This window comes from Parasteatoda tepidariorum, chromosome 8 (genome assembly GCF_043381705.1).
Source record: "Parasteatoda tepidariorum isolate YZ-2023 chromosome 8, CAS_Ptep_4.0, whole genome shotgun sequence".
Classification (NCBI taxonomy): domain Eukaryota; kingdom Metazoa; phylum Arthropoda; class Arachnida; order Araneae; family Theridiidae; genus Parasteatoda; species Parasteatoda tepidariorum.
In genome coordinates, this window is record NC_092211.1 from 5,438,035 (window position 1) to 5,454,399 (window position 16,365).

The following is a 16,365-nucleotide window of genomic DNA, read 5'->3' on the forward strand; positions in this document are numbered from 1 at the left end:
CAGGGGTGTACATGTAGATTTATTAAATACACCTTGTGCGCCACCTAGGAACCAAATCTAGAACCCGACACTCGAAATTTTTGCCCTGTTACAATCGTACCCTGTTACAATTGACCCCACTCTCCCCTACTCATAAAGTTTAATGGATACCAAATATACTAATGCAACGTATATTAAGTATATTTGGTGCCTATTGAAACTGCACCATTTTCGCTAATACCAGTTATCTCTAGCATCAAAATGAATTAAACCTCATTGGCATTACGCTTATTATACATTGAATTATACATTACTGGTATGATTATTTTTTACGGTTCTCTCTTAACGATGAAGTTCCTTTGCTACATTGATTTTGCTCTTCAATTCATAGTTTATTTTTTACTTAAATAATAACCTGTTATCAAAATTAATTAAGTGCGCTGGCGTCTATAATGTTTGTTTTATTTCTAATGGCAGAGAATGTGACAAAATGTAATAAGAAAAACAAAGAACAAGTAATAGCAAAAAGAAGTAGAATAAATTTCTCGCCTCTCACTACCCCTTGAGCAAGAAAGTCCCACGAAATGCTCTCAATCGTACGAAATAGGGTGGTCATTCATAATGACTTGACCCCCGCAAAGGGATCCGGAAAGACACTAACTTAAAATAAAACACAAAAACAAAATAAACAAAAAGTTGTGATCGCCTTATCACCGGTTACCCATGGATCAAATGCCTTTTTTCTTTCTGGATTGACTCCGTTAAACATTTCAAATCATGGGTTGCAAATCACTGTCTCTCATTGATGTTTGATTTCATATCCTTTGCCTATGTACGTGTTTCACAAAATACTTTTACTTCTTCAGCATTCATATTTAAATTGAAATCACCGTCAAGACAGTCATTATACGTTCATAATAAGAAAGAATATAAGAATGATTTAAATTATTATGATGTAAATACATTAAAAATGCCTGCTAGTGAAAATGAAAATAAAAACAGCAGCGGTCGCCATAGCAACGCATGCGCACTGTTTACTATTACTCTTGAACACAGTTGAAAAGTGTGTGGACGCCATCAAATCCAAATCAAGACCCATTTTGACAAAGATGTTCATCCAAACAATCGTGTTGATTGAAAGGCGCGTCAAAAATAGTATGGAGAGTATTGTTTTAAGTATTGTTAAAATAGTATTGTTTTTTACATTTCTCGTAAACGATTTAGCAACATTTCACTTCTCAGTGTAATACTTATTTTTTATTTATTTCAATTACGTGGATTTTAAACTGGTTTTAAAAGCATAACTAGAATTAAAATGTACACGAGTTTTCAGATATTTTTAGGAATACTAATTTGGGGAACTTTAGACCACGTATGCTTCTAAAGGTTAATGTTATAACGTACCTGAAAAAGAATACCACTTTTGATGATCGCATAATGTATCGAGTACCTGATTGGCTGCTGAATCGTGACATAAACAAATGCCACAATTCACCCACGCGTGACGTTCCTTGCCAGGTATACAATTTTATTTTATAACCGTCCTTGAAAAGCTGACCCTATTTTATGGGCTTACGACTGCTAATGTTCAATTCCGTAGCCTTGTAATTATTAACCCAATACAGAAGAGAAGGGAACTCCTTGATCAAGTACTGGGAGAAATTTACCTTCATCGAGGACTTTTTAATAAAACTAACCCACATTTGCGTTGCATGGAGAGTAAAACAACAAAAACCTCCCATGGTTAGCCTGACGTCAAGGAGACTAACTAGTGATCCGTCAACCACTGAGGATAGTTTACGTCAGCACTGCGGTTTGTGCAAGCCGGATGCGGAATTCTCATCGATCAGTTATCGCTGGAATTCGAACCCAGTTCTCCTCATTGGAAGGCGAACGCTCTATCTCTTGAGCCCTCAAGGCACCAAGTATCCAATTGACTTTATCTGACGTAACAAATAAAAAAAATTGTAATCGCCGCAAGATGATCACAGGTTACCCATTGGCAAACTAGTTGCTGTCTAATATTTCTTGGAAAAGCAGTTTTATTTTTTTTCCATCTTGGACATCTTTAACTGTTAATCCTGAACTGCTCGGTACACAATTTCGCAGACATATTTGAATGCAGCTCAGGCACATTCTGTGTCAATTCTTTTGATGACTGAACAGACATTGAACAGCCAATCATGATCAATATTAACATTTTCGGATGGGCACAATGGTGTTTGATGGAGATAGTAAGCTGCTTCATACACCCGTTTCGGATTCACAAGTTCATACATGAAATATGATTTGAAAGCTAGGCCTTTTTTCTTAATTTTACATGAATAGTGAATGAATCATTTATAGTGCGTGGAAGACAGTCTAGGGTCTTGTGCAAGTCATAGGGTACGTTGACAATGGATCCTTTTATCCCTAACTGGTGATCAACACCCAGTTCTCGTATTTGCATGAAAAGGATTCGGAGAGTCACCATTTCCTGTTCGGTAGTGTTCAATTTTCTCAATCACTTTTGTGAGGGACGGGCTTCATTGCTTGCCTTTGCGAACAGAATCCTTTCGTTTTTCCGTTTGTGTGTAACGCTTAAGGTATTCCCGTCTACGTTCTTTGGCTTTGGCTTTATCAGCCCCGGAAAGTTTTGGCCCTGGCATCGTTTTTTTCTTGCTTCAACTCTAACCTTTGGGACCGTGTCAATCAGTTTTGGACCCTCTATATAAGTGACATTCACCTGCATTAGTATTGAAAGCGATCCAGTTTGAGCTGTAGGTTAGAATTTCTGATTCTTAATTTAAACAAAAATATCATTCAAATGATGAAATTCTCTTTCATTCACAACTCAAGAAATATTTATGGGATCTGTCTGGTCCCATATTTCAAAAATGAACTCACCCACTTAATGTATAACAAAATCAAAAGTGAAAAAAAGAATTCTAAAATTGTTATTAAACAGCAGCGATCGCCATAGCAACACATTCATCGACGATGCATGCGCACTGTTTACTATTACTCTTGAACACAGTTGAAAAGTGTGATCTCCTCAAACCCAAAACAAGACCCATTTTGCAAAAGGGTAATAAATATTAAAAAGTTGCACTAAATTCTTTTTTATTTATTTATTAGAGTTATCAGCTTGCAAACATCGCTTATGTAAGTTTTAAAATGTTTGAAAAAAAATAAATAGAAAAATAATGATCAACAGTTTCATTTCTGCCAAGGGCTTTTATCTGAACCAATGAGAAAATTCTATTTTTCAAATGTGTCTCCCGAATGATCTAATTGAATGCGTTTTAAACTCGTTGAAATTGCCCTTTGTACCAACTGTCGAAATTTCAGGATTATGGAACCTATGTTTCTAAAGCTACAAGAGAGGTGCGCAGATACAGAAACGCTTTATTTTTATAAGAATCAATTATCGGAAATATAAAGATATGTGACCTTACATTCAAATTGCATTAATTATTAAACTATGTGAGATCAAAAACTTCACTAAGAAACTTTGAGTATGAAAATTAATAATGAATGAAACTCAAAACTGTGCTGCTGAAATCGGTGTGCGACATTTACTTAACTTGTCTAAAGTAATATATTATCGATTATAATAATTTTGTATTGAACATTCCTATTACATATTCTAAGCAAAACGCCGATCTGACTGTGCAGGGGTCAGGAAACTGACCTTGTATCAGGAAGGTTCTGCATTCGAATCCCGGACACGGCATGGGTGTTCTTTCATTTTCTGTGCTATTTGTCCTTACTGTGGAAGCAACGTTGGCCCACCCAATAGAAAGAGTGGCCAACAAGTCTGCCCTAATGGGCCTGAATTGACGAATGCCAACCCAGGTGGGCATTGCAAGAAAAAATTCCATGGGAGAATGTATTTTTATTAAAGGAATACGTTAAACGGTTAAAATATTTTTAAATATCATGATGTCGTTGAGAGATTAATTTAATAAAAAAAATATTAACCCCCGTAATTTATGTACAATTCAATGGATGAAATTCTTCTTATACTTTTAAACATTTTTTTTAATCATAAAATATAAGTACATTCTCTTCGTACTTGCGTTATTTTATTCTTTTTACTCTTTTATCCAAACAATGTGTCACACAAAAACTTTCCAAGACTTGTTTCCGAAAAAAAAAGTATGATAAAGAAGGAAAAAAAAATCAGAGATTTAGCCGAACAAAGAACGAAGCGAAAATAATGTCTGCTACATGCATACTCTATTTTGGAAAAAGCACTAAATATTAAAAAAAGAAACCCAAATTTTTGCTTCTTCTGTTGAAGAGTTTTCATCTACGGAATAATAAAAGACAAACGAAAGCTGAGGAAGTTTCGGAAATAATGAAATTTCATCAATTTTGTTACATGAAATACAAAGAAAATAGATTCAAAGTGTACCAGATTGACATACAAATTTTACAGTTTTCTTTAAATTATTTAAACGCATTATATGGAAACAAAAGGGAGAAACTGTTAATTTGAATGAATTTAAGCAATAAGAGATCAAAGAGTTAATGACGATAACTAACATAAGTTAGTAAATACAATTAACAAACAGATGTAACTAACATATGAGCCACTTTTTCGTGTTTTCTCTTACATGTTCGTTAATAAAAATAAAACTAGAATAAATGATGTTAAAACTGAGTTGTTTTCAGAAAATAGCACATATATAAAAAAAATCCATTTTTTAATTTTTTTTCCTGATTTTAACGTTTTGGACTTAAATAACTAGGGGATTCTTGAAGAACTCAGCCTAATTTTAAAAGAACTTACTTACAATTCATATATTTATATATTTATAATAACAGGGCTACATCCTTGTTATCATTGTTGTATTCAGGTTGAATAATTCAGTCGTAAATCATATGTGTTCTCAAAAGTTTTATTTAAAGGTAGGCTGGTGGTTATAACATGCGAAAACCATCGGTCTCGCATTAAGTACTAACAGACTTGGAGGTGAAAAGGCTCAGTTATTGCATAGTTTGTAACTCTACGCATCATCGATAATCATTTAATGCTTCCTAATATGGAAGTGAAAGAGGGACAAGATTCTAAAAATAACTCCTCCTTTGAAATATAAATTTATTTATAATTTAATGGCATGTTTTCAGCCTAGAAGTCCCAAAATAGAATTTCTACACCCATTCTTTGTTAAAGACATTTTATGAAAACGAAAGAGTTTTAATGTTGTTATTAATACAAAAATATTTATAATTTTTGTATTNTATATATATATATATAGATATATAATATATGAACATTCTAGCAAAAGATAAATAAATTCCAGTCTGAATAAAAAATGAATTCGATTATTTTAATCCCTGCTTTGCCTTTTCAGGTTTCAATTTCAGATTCAATTCTCCAGACTTAATGTTTATAAAAGTGTTTAGATTTTTTCTTCCCTTAGATATTTATTTGAGGCTGTTAATGTCCAAATTGATTTTCTTTAGTTTTTAAGTAGATTATTTAATTTTTTAAACGGATGAACTTATAGGCAGATCATCACTTTACACTCTCTATTTACACGCATAACACTAATTGTATTATTTAAAAATAAAAATAAAAATAGGATAGATAGACCAATATTTTCATTAAAAAGATGTTAGTAACTCTATTCGAAAAACTAGGGAGTTAAAAAAAAAGAAAGAAATGATATCTTTTCGACTGCGATAATGGATTCGGTGGTTTACTCTTCATTGATGCATTCTTGCGTTTTATGCAAAAGGTTTTTTTGAGGTCATTATCTCAACTAATGATAGTGTTTAGAGCAGAAATCTGACGTCATTCCCCGACATGTTATATGCACAAACATTTCAAAGAAATGCTTTTAAACCTTCAGAAACATTACCGAAAAGTTTTTGAAGAATGTTTGAGTTAACGGAGGATGTTGAATATCTAATAAAGAATTCGGCTTTAACACCTATTTTTTTTTTGTTTCTTTGTCTTTGGTTTTGTCTGACGTCATCATTCCTGTCTTGTCTGTGTCTCTTTGTAAATCTATTTATGGATCTTACGCTCGACAGTTCTGCTTTTATTTAAACAATAAATCCTTTTAAAATAACCTTTAGTAAATTATTTCGAAAGCCAATTTTATTTTACAGAAACAACTTTTGTTTTTGAAAGAAATCTCGCTTTTGTAGCAATTAAATATACTTCTTTGGTAAAAAAAAATAATCCACTTAAAAATAATGCTTAATGTTTCAGATCTTTTAAAATCAAGTTTAAAGTTGAAGCACGTAAAATATCATTCTTTTAAATGACTAGTTAATTTAGAAATTCTCGGTATAAAAATCTACAAGGTGTTCCAGAACTTGTTTTTTTTTTTTTTTTTTTTTTTTTTTTTTTTAATTTTATAACCGTCGTTGAACATACGACTCAATTTAATGACTTTACGACTACTTATGTTCAACTCCGTAGCCTCGTCATTTCGAACCCAATCCAGAAGACAAAGTAACTCCTAGATCGAGCATTATGAAAAATGTGCCTTCGTGAAGGACTTTTTGATGGAGCTAAACCGCATTTGCGTTAGATAGAGAAGAAAACCACGAAAGCCTCCCACGGTTAGCCTGAGAGCAAGGGGGCTTTAACCCATGATCCGTCTGCCCCTGAGGATATTTCACGTCAGCACTGTGGTCGGTGCAAGACGGATGCGGAATTCGTTTCGACTGGGATTCGCACCCGTTTCGCGTCATTGGAAGACGAATGCTCTATCCCCTGAGCCATCACGGCTATTCCAAAACTTGTTGTAAAAAATGGAAGGAAAGGTGGAGCTCATCATGAGCATTGAAGAATTTCATAGACGCGTACGTCGAGAAATGTTATCATACGCAGCTAGAGGCGCTTTCCTGTTATAAAACTCTTGTTCCTCTTTTTCTTAAACTGATAATTTTTCATCTTCATTTTATGTTTTCTAATAACTATTGCAGATTACTGCATTCAAGCAGACTCAAGAAAGAGTTTTGTTTATCGTAATTGATTGTAGCAGTTACCATAATCTGCCAAGGGTTCCAAATAAGTCACCAAATCATTAGATTAGTTATTGCTGAGTAAATGTGAACGATTCTCGATCTTAATTATTCAGTTAAATAAAAGTACCATTTTTGATGAGCTTGAACAGAAAATTCAAAATAGAAAAGCGCCCCTAGCGGCTGAAACTGACATTTCAGGATGTCATTATGAAATTCCCAATCCTTATGATGCACTCTAACAATTTCGTTTACTTCACTATGTAAATGCTGTACTGAATCACTTGATTTTGTAGTACTAATTCGTTTAGAATCGGGAAAAAAATTTATGCGCTACTAATCTTTTAAATTGAAACTTTATACTTGTTATTCAGCCAATTATTCAGCTAAGGTGTTCTCGAAAGTTTGGGCCCCTTAATTTTACTTTTGTTTTTTTGGTCTTAATTGAATATCTGTTAGCGCAATTCAAAAAATTCACCTATAAAACTCGTTTAACTCGTGTATACCCAAAGATAGTGTCATGGAAAAAATTATTTTTAATAATTATTTAGAATTTTTTATTATTTTTACTTAATATTACTCGAAAAAATTTGAACTGTAAAGCATACGAATTCTTACAGATTCTTTAACTATGCAATTTTAAATGAAAAATTCAAAACTTGATCAAAATACAGGAATATATAAAAAAAAAAACTATTTTAAATTTCCCAAAAACATTTCTACCGATCTGTTAAAATCTTGTATTTTTTCATTTAAAATTACATGCTTCAAAATAAAGTAAAAATATCCAAGGTTTACAATTAAAAATTTTTTCGATTATTATTAAATAAAATAATTATTAGAATTCTTTTCGTATGAAACTATCTATGGATTTTATTTTATTTTATAACCGTCGTTGAACAGCCGACCCAATTTAAGACCGCGAATGTTCAACTTCTTTGCCTTGTCATTTTGAACTCAATCCAGAAGACAAGGGAAATCTTGAAACAAGTTTTGGGAGAAATTTGCTTTCGCGGAGGACTTTTTGATGTAACTAACCCACATTTGCGTTTCATGGAGAGAAAAAGCCACGAAAACCAGCAACGGTTAGCCAGATGGTAAGGGGACTCTAATCCCTGATCCGCCAACCACTGAGGATATTTTACGTCAGCACTGTGGTCGGTCCAAGCCGGATGTGGAATTCGAATCAACCAGCACTCGTTGGGATTCGAACCCGGTTCACCTCAAGGGAAGTCGAACTCTCTATCCCAAACATAAAAAAAGAAGCGAACAATAAGGGGTTCTAACTTTCGACCTCTCTCGTGACTAAACTTGTGGGATCATATTCTCCAGATAACAGCTACGAATCCCCAATTTTAATAGCAAGAATCAGAATTCGTCTAAAAAAAAAATACGTGTTTTTTTATTTTTAGATGGAAGTACGTTATAATGTCTGAATCCTTATCCTCGTTTGCAGTTAGTATTAATTTCAAATTAATATATTTGAGGTCAACTCTTTGAATTATTATGTTTTATTTAAGTTTTTGTAGGAGATATATTTTTTTTTACACACAGTACAATGAATTTTGGCAATTTTTAAGAGGAAACGTTCTTTCACATTGATGGTCGTAATTTCAATTATATAAAAGAGAGAGAAAGATGTGCACATACATTAAATGCAATTTTGTTTGATTATTATAAATATGATTGTAAAATAAAATTACTTTGAATACTAAAATTTTGCGCATTCTTTATAATAGTTAAATCAATGGATGGTTAAACAAATGTTAGCAGTAAGTTTTTTAAAATCAAACGGAACCGAAAAAACTACCAGCGAATCTCTCCCCCCTGCTGTTATGTTTACGAAGTGCCGTGAACAACAGGTTTGACATTCCAGAAAATTTTTGTATTAAGATTAGAATTTAACATTTCACCAATGCTCACTGTTTTTTCAAGTGTTACATATTTAAGCAGGTCATTTAACCATGAATTGAACTGAAGCAGTATGAAATAATCAATAAATTAAATGAGTCACTATATTTTAAATGTTATGTTTAATTTTGCATGTTTATTTGTTGAAACATCAAAATATAGCTTAGCGAGATTTGTCCTAAGAACAGTTAATATAAAGAAATAAAGTACAAAAAAAAAAGCTGCGATAGCCTTATTGTGATCACTGGTTACCCATTGTTCAAATGCTTTTTCTTTCTGGATGGACTCCGTTAAACATTTCAAATCATGGGTTGCAAAAACTGTCTCTCATGGATGTTTGATTTCATATCCTTGCCTATGTTCGTGTTTCACAGCAATACTTTTCCTTCTTCACCATTCATATTTATATTGAAATAACCATGAAGCCAGTTATTGTACGTTAATAATAAAAAAGAATATAAAAATACTTGAAGTTATTATGATGTAAATACATTAAAAATGCCTGGTAGAGAAACGAAAAAGAAAACCACAGCGATCACCATAGCAACGCATGCAATGACGACGCATGCGCACTGCTTATTATTACTCTTGAACGCAGTTGAAAAGTGAGTGGACGCCATCAAATCCAAATCAAGACTCCTTTTGCCAATGGGCAACAAATACTACTTTTAGAATGAATGATGTAAAAGTCGGCAGGACAGAAATAGTAACCAGAAAGCTCCCAGTGTCGCTTTCTTTTTAACTTTATACATAATCTCAAAAATATTATGTCATAAGCTAAATGCGGCTCTTTCAGAACTGACTTGGTAGCCTAGTTTCTAAATCTAAATTTCACACTGCAATAAAACTAGCAAAGATAGTTCGCAAAGAGCCGGTTTTTATAAATAGTAAACGGCAAAGAACATGATGCCATTACGTGGGTTACAAAAATATGATTTTTTTCTTGGGTGACGTATTTTTCATATAATTAAATTAATTTTTAAGACAAAACATGTTTTTCACTTACAATTTCAAATATAAATTTGTAATCTTAAATAAGTTAAACAAATAAAGATCTTAAGTATCATATTTTCGATATATATATATAAGAAACCCAAANACCACTAGTTGATCCATTGTTTATTTATATATATATATCCGTCGTTGAACAGCCGACCCAATTTCGGGTTTACGACTAATTTTGGGTAAAAATGCTCAACTCCGTAACCTTGTAATTTTTGGAACCAATTCAGAAGACAAGGAAACTCCTGGATCAGTACCCCCAGAGGTATTGATTTGTTATGGGAACATGGAGGACTTTGCGACTCGACAATTTTGAGATTTCCAAATAGTAAGGAGAAAATTAATCCAGACAAAAACTAAAGAAATTTTTTTTTAGGCGCAGCATTTTTTTCTTTAAAAAAACTTGAATGGATTATTTTAAACATTTTGTTTACAGCATTCTTAATTTACATTGGAAACACCCCATGATTTTAAGCTGATTACAAGTGCAATTAACTAGTGTTTATGCTGTAATAGACCATTTTAAAAACGTGATAAATTGCATAATAATTCCGACTGATTAGGAATCTCTTTAAACTTAGACGAGTTAACAAAACGGAGACAGAATTCCATTAAAATTATAGCACAAGAGCGTCTTTCCTGCCAAGGAAAATAACATTTTTATAGCTTCAAGCGCTTAAGTGGCATCTAAAATATTCACTTTGGGACTGCAAAGAAACGACAGTTAAAGTTTAATTAGCTATTTTGTGTCATTTAAAATGTCTGGAGAATTTTTTTTTCAAAAATAATTTAGTACTTTAGGAAATCTGCCTTGGAACCATTTATCTTTGCATATTGTTTTTAAAAAGAAATTTAAATGTAAAATTTAATTAAAGTATTTAACTTTTTATTATTATCTGGGAAAAGAAAATATTACTCGAGGAGCTGGTTTAAAATTAATGAAATTATTTGCAGAGTTTAGTGGGGGAAAAAAGTTTTAACTGCCATTTTTCAGAGAAAAAAAATCAATTTTTATGGAAAAGTTTATGTTATTTTTATTTAACTATACCATACCAGTTCATTTTGCTATAAATTCTGGAGATCTAAGCTGATGAATTAGTTTATTTTGTCACCCAAGAATACGAAAACTAATTTGAAAAAGTATGCCGCGAAATATGAACGAAAAAGAAAGACACAGGAACGACAAGAAATTATTGTACAAAAACGAGGATAATCTTATTCCTTCCACACAATAAAGAAAACAAGAGTTAGAACTAGTAATATTTTAAAGTTAATTTATCAAAATTAAGAACAATATCACCCTGTACTTTTATTCACTCAACATTTCAGTTAATACTGTTTTATGTTTCTCCGATCTTTTTAGAGAATTTTATCTTTAAATTTATCTTGAAATCTATGTTCTCTTATTATCATCAATCAATCTAATGTATCTTTACTTATCACTCATGGAAATCGGGTGTTTTGGGAAAGATCAATCTCAGTTCGAATTTTTAGAATCTTTGTCAAAGATGAAAGCAAGAATATCTGTGGTTGTTTGATGTCGGAAATTATTCTTTTACCACGGAAAAACAAACAAACAAAAACGCTATCGAAATGTGACTAATTGTTGTAGAGGAAATAAAAAACCTCAAATCAGGTTTACTTTCTTGTTTGAACGTGAAGTTATTTCTAAGAATCATTCAACTCCTCAACGTTTTCTCCCATAACCGAATCTGTCTAGTTGTTTATTAATCTCTTCTTTCTGAATAGTCTTTTGTCTAATTTCAATATTTATTTTTGTTTTGTTAATTTACATCGCAACTATGTATACCTTATTATATGTTTCAATTTTTGACAAGGATTAAAAAAAAACATATAAAGGGCAGACTTAAGGAGACACCATATATATGTATATATATATTGTGTTTGTGTATATATATATGTGACCGGAAAAGTATGAAATTCCGGCATTATATATAATGCCGGATGTTATTTAGGCAAAGTGTGAAATAAGCGTCCTGATGAGGTTATTATGTAAATGATGTGCATGTTACTGTGAATGACCGAAATCGGTGATTGTTGACTTTCACCGATGAATGTTGACAATCACATAGTCGCTTTGGTAAATGTCCGAAATATTTATTGCATCTGATTTGATATTAATTTATTCGTGGATATAATTACATATATTAAATATTTTAATACTTACTGACGATAGATTAGAAAAAACATCAGTGTTTGGAGTATCCGGCAATTTTATACCGGGCAGTGACCCTTGACCTTGGTTTTTTAAGGTCAAGTGCCATTGCCAGGTATACCCAACACTGATCTTTTTTTAAGGTCAAGAGCCACTGCCCGATATACATTTCTCCGATTCTCCCAACACAGATATATTTTTAAGGTCAAGTATTATTGCCCGGTATGTATTTGCCCGATGCTCCAAGCACTGATGTTTCTTCTAATCTATCGTCTGTAAGTATTAAAATATTGAATAAATATAATTATATCCACGAATAAATTATTATCAAATCGGATGTAATAAATATTTCCGACTTCCACCAAAGCGACTATGTGATTGTCAACATTCACCGGTGAAAGTCAATGATGTTTCTTTTAATCTATCGTCTGTAAGTATTTGTATTTTATTACCTATATTTGGAATAAAAAAGTTGCAGTTAACTGCAAAACGAAAGTAGTTTTTCTAATATCGAGTCTTAAGTCACGTATGCCTTTATTTCATTTTGTCAGACCTGATAAAAAAAATATTTTTCTTTAAATGTTGATATCTTATGGAACATTTTTGTACTTATATGTCTTAGTTTATTTTCCAATTTTCACTTAAATAGCGGAGTGATCTTTGAAGTTTGGCAAAAGTAGCGAGCAAGAGGTGGACCATATTAGTGATTAGTAAAGCCCGGAATTTCAGGCAATGAAAAATTCAAAAATAGGCAGGCAAAAAGGCATTTAAAAAGCTTGAAATAGGCACTTAAAAAAGGCACTTAAAATTGGAGCAAAATGGTAGTTGGTAATGCCTAAAAGCCCATATAGGTATCCAAGGTATAAAAAAAGTTGCTAGAAGTATCCGGTATACCTACATATTCATTTCACTCGACTGTCGTAGCAATAGTACAAAAGAAGTGGACATAATTGCACAAAAAAAAACCTCAACTGCGTAGGTGCGAAATAAAAATTGAAAACTCGTACTTACAATAATATTGTATGCAGATTTATTCTGATGATTGGTTGTTGTTGCACATCACAACTAGATGCTTTTTCAAATTTTCGAAAGAGAAATTTTGTCTCCTGTCAGTCAATATAGTTTTAAACAAAGAGAAGGATCTTTCTACTTCGACAGAAGTTATGGGCGCGTACCTAAAACAACTTGCCATGGTAGGAGATATGGTAAGTTCAACTGTAGTATCACCAGAAAGTACTTTTGCAATGTCCTTGATGCATTCAAAGTCTGTATTTGCAGAGATGACGTTTTCACATTTCTTCCTTATTATGTCACCAGATGGTCCAGGCACAGACATTAGTTCTTCAATAGTATTGTCGAAAATCTTTAGTGACTCGGACAAAGACATATTTCTTTTTTCCATGTGTTCAATAGCTCCAGGGAGCTTCCCAAAATAAGTTGAAATAAAAGTCAGTTCATTTTTAATTTTAGAACTGCTAAGCAGATTTTTACTTTTTCTTATGGATATTGCCTCTTCATCCGAAAAGCTGGTAAGGACTCGAGTAACTTCCTCAAAATTTGTGCAGTAGTATGAGACTGCTGAAATCCATGTTCCCCATCTCGTAAGGATCGGTTTAGGAGGTAATTGAATGTCTGGTGCAATTTCTTTGAACACTTGAACTCTTGAAGGGGCTTTCACAAATACTTTTTTCACACTAGAAACAAGCGAGTCTACCTCAGGATAGAGACCTCTTACTTCCTCTGCTATCCTGTGCAATGCATGAGCAAGGCACGTTAGATGGATCATATTAGGAAATAAAACTTTTAAGGCATTTCCAGCTTTTTTCATGTAGGAGGCTGCATCTGTAAGAAATAATAGCACTCTTTCATGCTCAGTACCATTTGGCCAAAGTAAAGCCAGTGCATTAGTGAACAACTGTGCAATTGTAGTACTGTTAGTCTTTTGCAACTGTTCAGATGTCAACAAAAAGATTTTATGTTTTTCAAATGGGTCCATAACACCAACAATAACATTCGCAACATATCGTCCAGTTACATCTGTCGTTTCATCTATAGATAGCCATATGTTTTTCGTTCCGATTTCATTTTGAATAGTTTTAAGAACTTCGGTATAACAGTCATCTAAATAAGTTTTCCTTAAAGTTGATTCACAGGGCACACTTTGATTCGTATATTTTTGCAAAAAAGCTCGTATACTTTTATTTTCAAGTTTCCACAGCGGAATGCCGGCATCTACAAATGATCTGCATAAATCCATTGCAAATTCCGATTTGCGAGAAGATAATTGAAAACAGGTGGAAATCAGAGTCGATGTTTTCCCATCTTTTTTATCTTTTGCTGTTTTATGCTTAGATGTCTCCAAGTGCTGAGATATAAAATACTTCTTCTCAAAATTTACTGACTTCTCGCATGCCTTACAAAACAGAATGCTCCCATCAGTAGAAAACACATCCGACCCAAATTCTTTCACAAAACTGTCCAGTTTTTTGCTTGTGCAGGCTTTTACTTTAGGCATTTTAGAAATAACTAGTATACTAGAAAACTTTTTCGTGCTCCTGCTACAATGTGCTCAACCAGCTTGGTGAATTCGTTTTGTAGATAAGAGAGCATACGAGTTATTCGATGGTGTAGGCTATATGGGCCGTAAGTAAGAATAAATTCTATTGACTGTAAGTAAAAATAACTCCAATCTTTTCACTCCCTTTCTCTCTCTCCTTGCAAAGCGCATCGGGCGAAGGTGACGCCACGACGAAGGTGACGCCACGAAGAGACGGAGAGAAAATATTAATAAGACAAAAGGAATAAAGTCCTAATCTCTATAAATGCATTACAATACGTCGGATGACAGTCAACCATTTCTGTACTTCAAAATTTCTTCATTTTGCGTTTATGCTCGGTCAAAAGCACAAAAAGCTTTGCAGAAAAATTTTAAATTAGACAGAAATAGGCATTTATGGACAAAAGGAAAGAAAAAGGCATTTTCAGAAGAAAACTTTTAAAAAAGGCAGAAAAGGGCATTTATGGCATTTTGCCTGAACTTCCGGGCTCTAGTGATTAGAGTCAAGCTTGCTCACTAAGAATATAATTAATATCCATAGTGCGATTAATTCATCAATATTTATTGTTTTGAACCGTGATGGCTTAGGTATAGAGCGTTTGCCTTTGAATGAGGTGACCCGGGTTCGAATCCCAGCAATGGCTGGTCGATACGAATTCCGTATCCGGCTTGCACCTACCACAGTGCTGACGTAAAATGTCTTTATTAGTAGAAGGATCATGGGTTAGTCGTCCCCCTGCCATCAGGCTAACCGTGGGTGGTTTTCGTGGTTTTCTCCTCCATGTAACGCAAATGCGGGTTAGTTTCATTAAAAAGTCTTCCACGAAGTCAAAATTTTCTCCAAGACTTGATCCAGGAATTTCCTCGTATTCTGGGTTTGGTTCAAAATGACGAGGCTGCGGAGTTGAACATTGGAAGACGAAAACACAAAATTGGGTCGGCTGTTCAACGATGGTTATAAAATAAAATATTTATAACAAAATTCCTCTGCTTACTTCAATGGAAAAGTTTGATAAGATCATTTCAATTAGTTTCTAGGACATTTTAATTATAAGTTAGGGATAGTTTAAGTTACGAATTATGTATACAAACGTAATTTTTCTAAACAAATTTTCTTTTCCGGCTAAAATCTAGAATTTTCTCTAATAGTTTAAAAAGGGAGTGAATCAAAAAATGAATGCAATTTTTACACATGTATTTGAAACTGATTGAATGATTAAAAAAAAAATCTCATGTTTATTAGAAAGGTTTGTCCCAAAGAAATTCAATGCAAAAAATAGAAATCCGATAATCATTTTTTTTTAATTTCATTACTTAATTCAATAATAATTGAGAATAGCACTAACTTCAACTGCGTACTTTTTGATGAAAAAACTTAAAACTTGATCAAAATCAGTCAAATGTGTCTGAGAAATGAACTCAAAAATAAATATGACGTAAATTAACGATATCGCTAGCTAATTTAATCCAAACAATCAAAATTTTCATTTGATTATCAAAACTCCAAAAAATTATCTGTTTATATCCTTCTTTGCAACAGAATGATGATAGGAAATAAAGTTATTTGCATATTCAATGCGGTTATAAATTGCACATCAAACATCATGGCGTGAGTTGTAGTTATAGATAGGTGGGGGGTATATCGACTATGTCAACCTTCATCTATCAAAAGGTACCTATACATGGAATCAATTTAACATGTCTTATATACTAGTGAAATGATATTTAATAATTGTAGTCGAATTTACGACACTATACTCCCCCACTAGAA

General features: G+C 32.8%; 1 protein-coding gene across 6 annotated transcripts in view; it reads left to right on the top strand.

Moving 5' to 3' along the window:
- LOC107453173 (histamine H1 receptor-like) overlaps positions 1–16,365 on the top strand; it is a 420,328-nt gene that overhangs the window by 84,755 nt on the left and 319,208 nt on the right. The window lies entirely within an intron of this gene.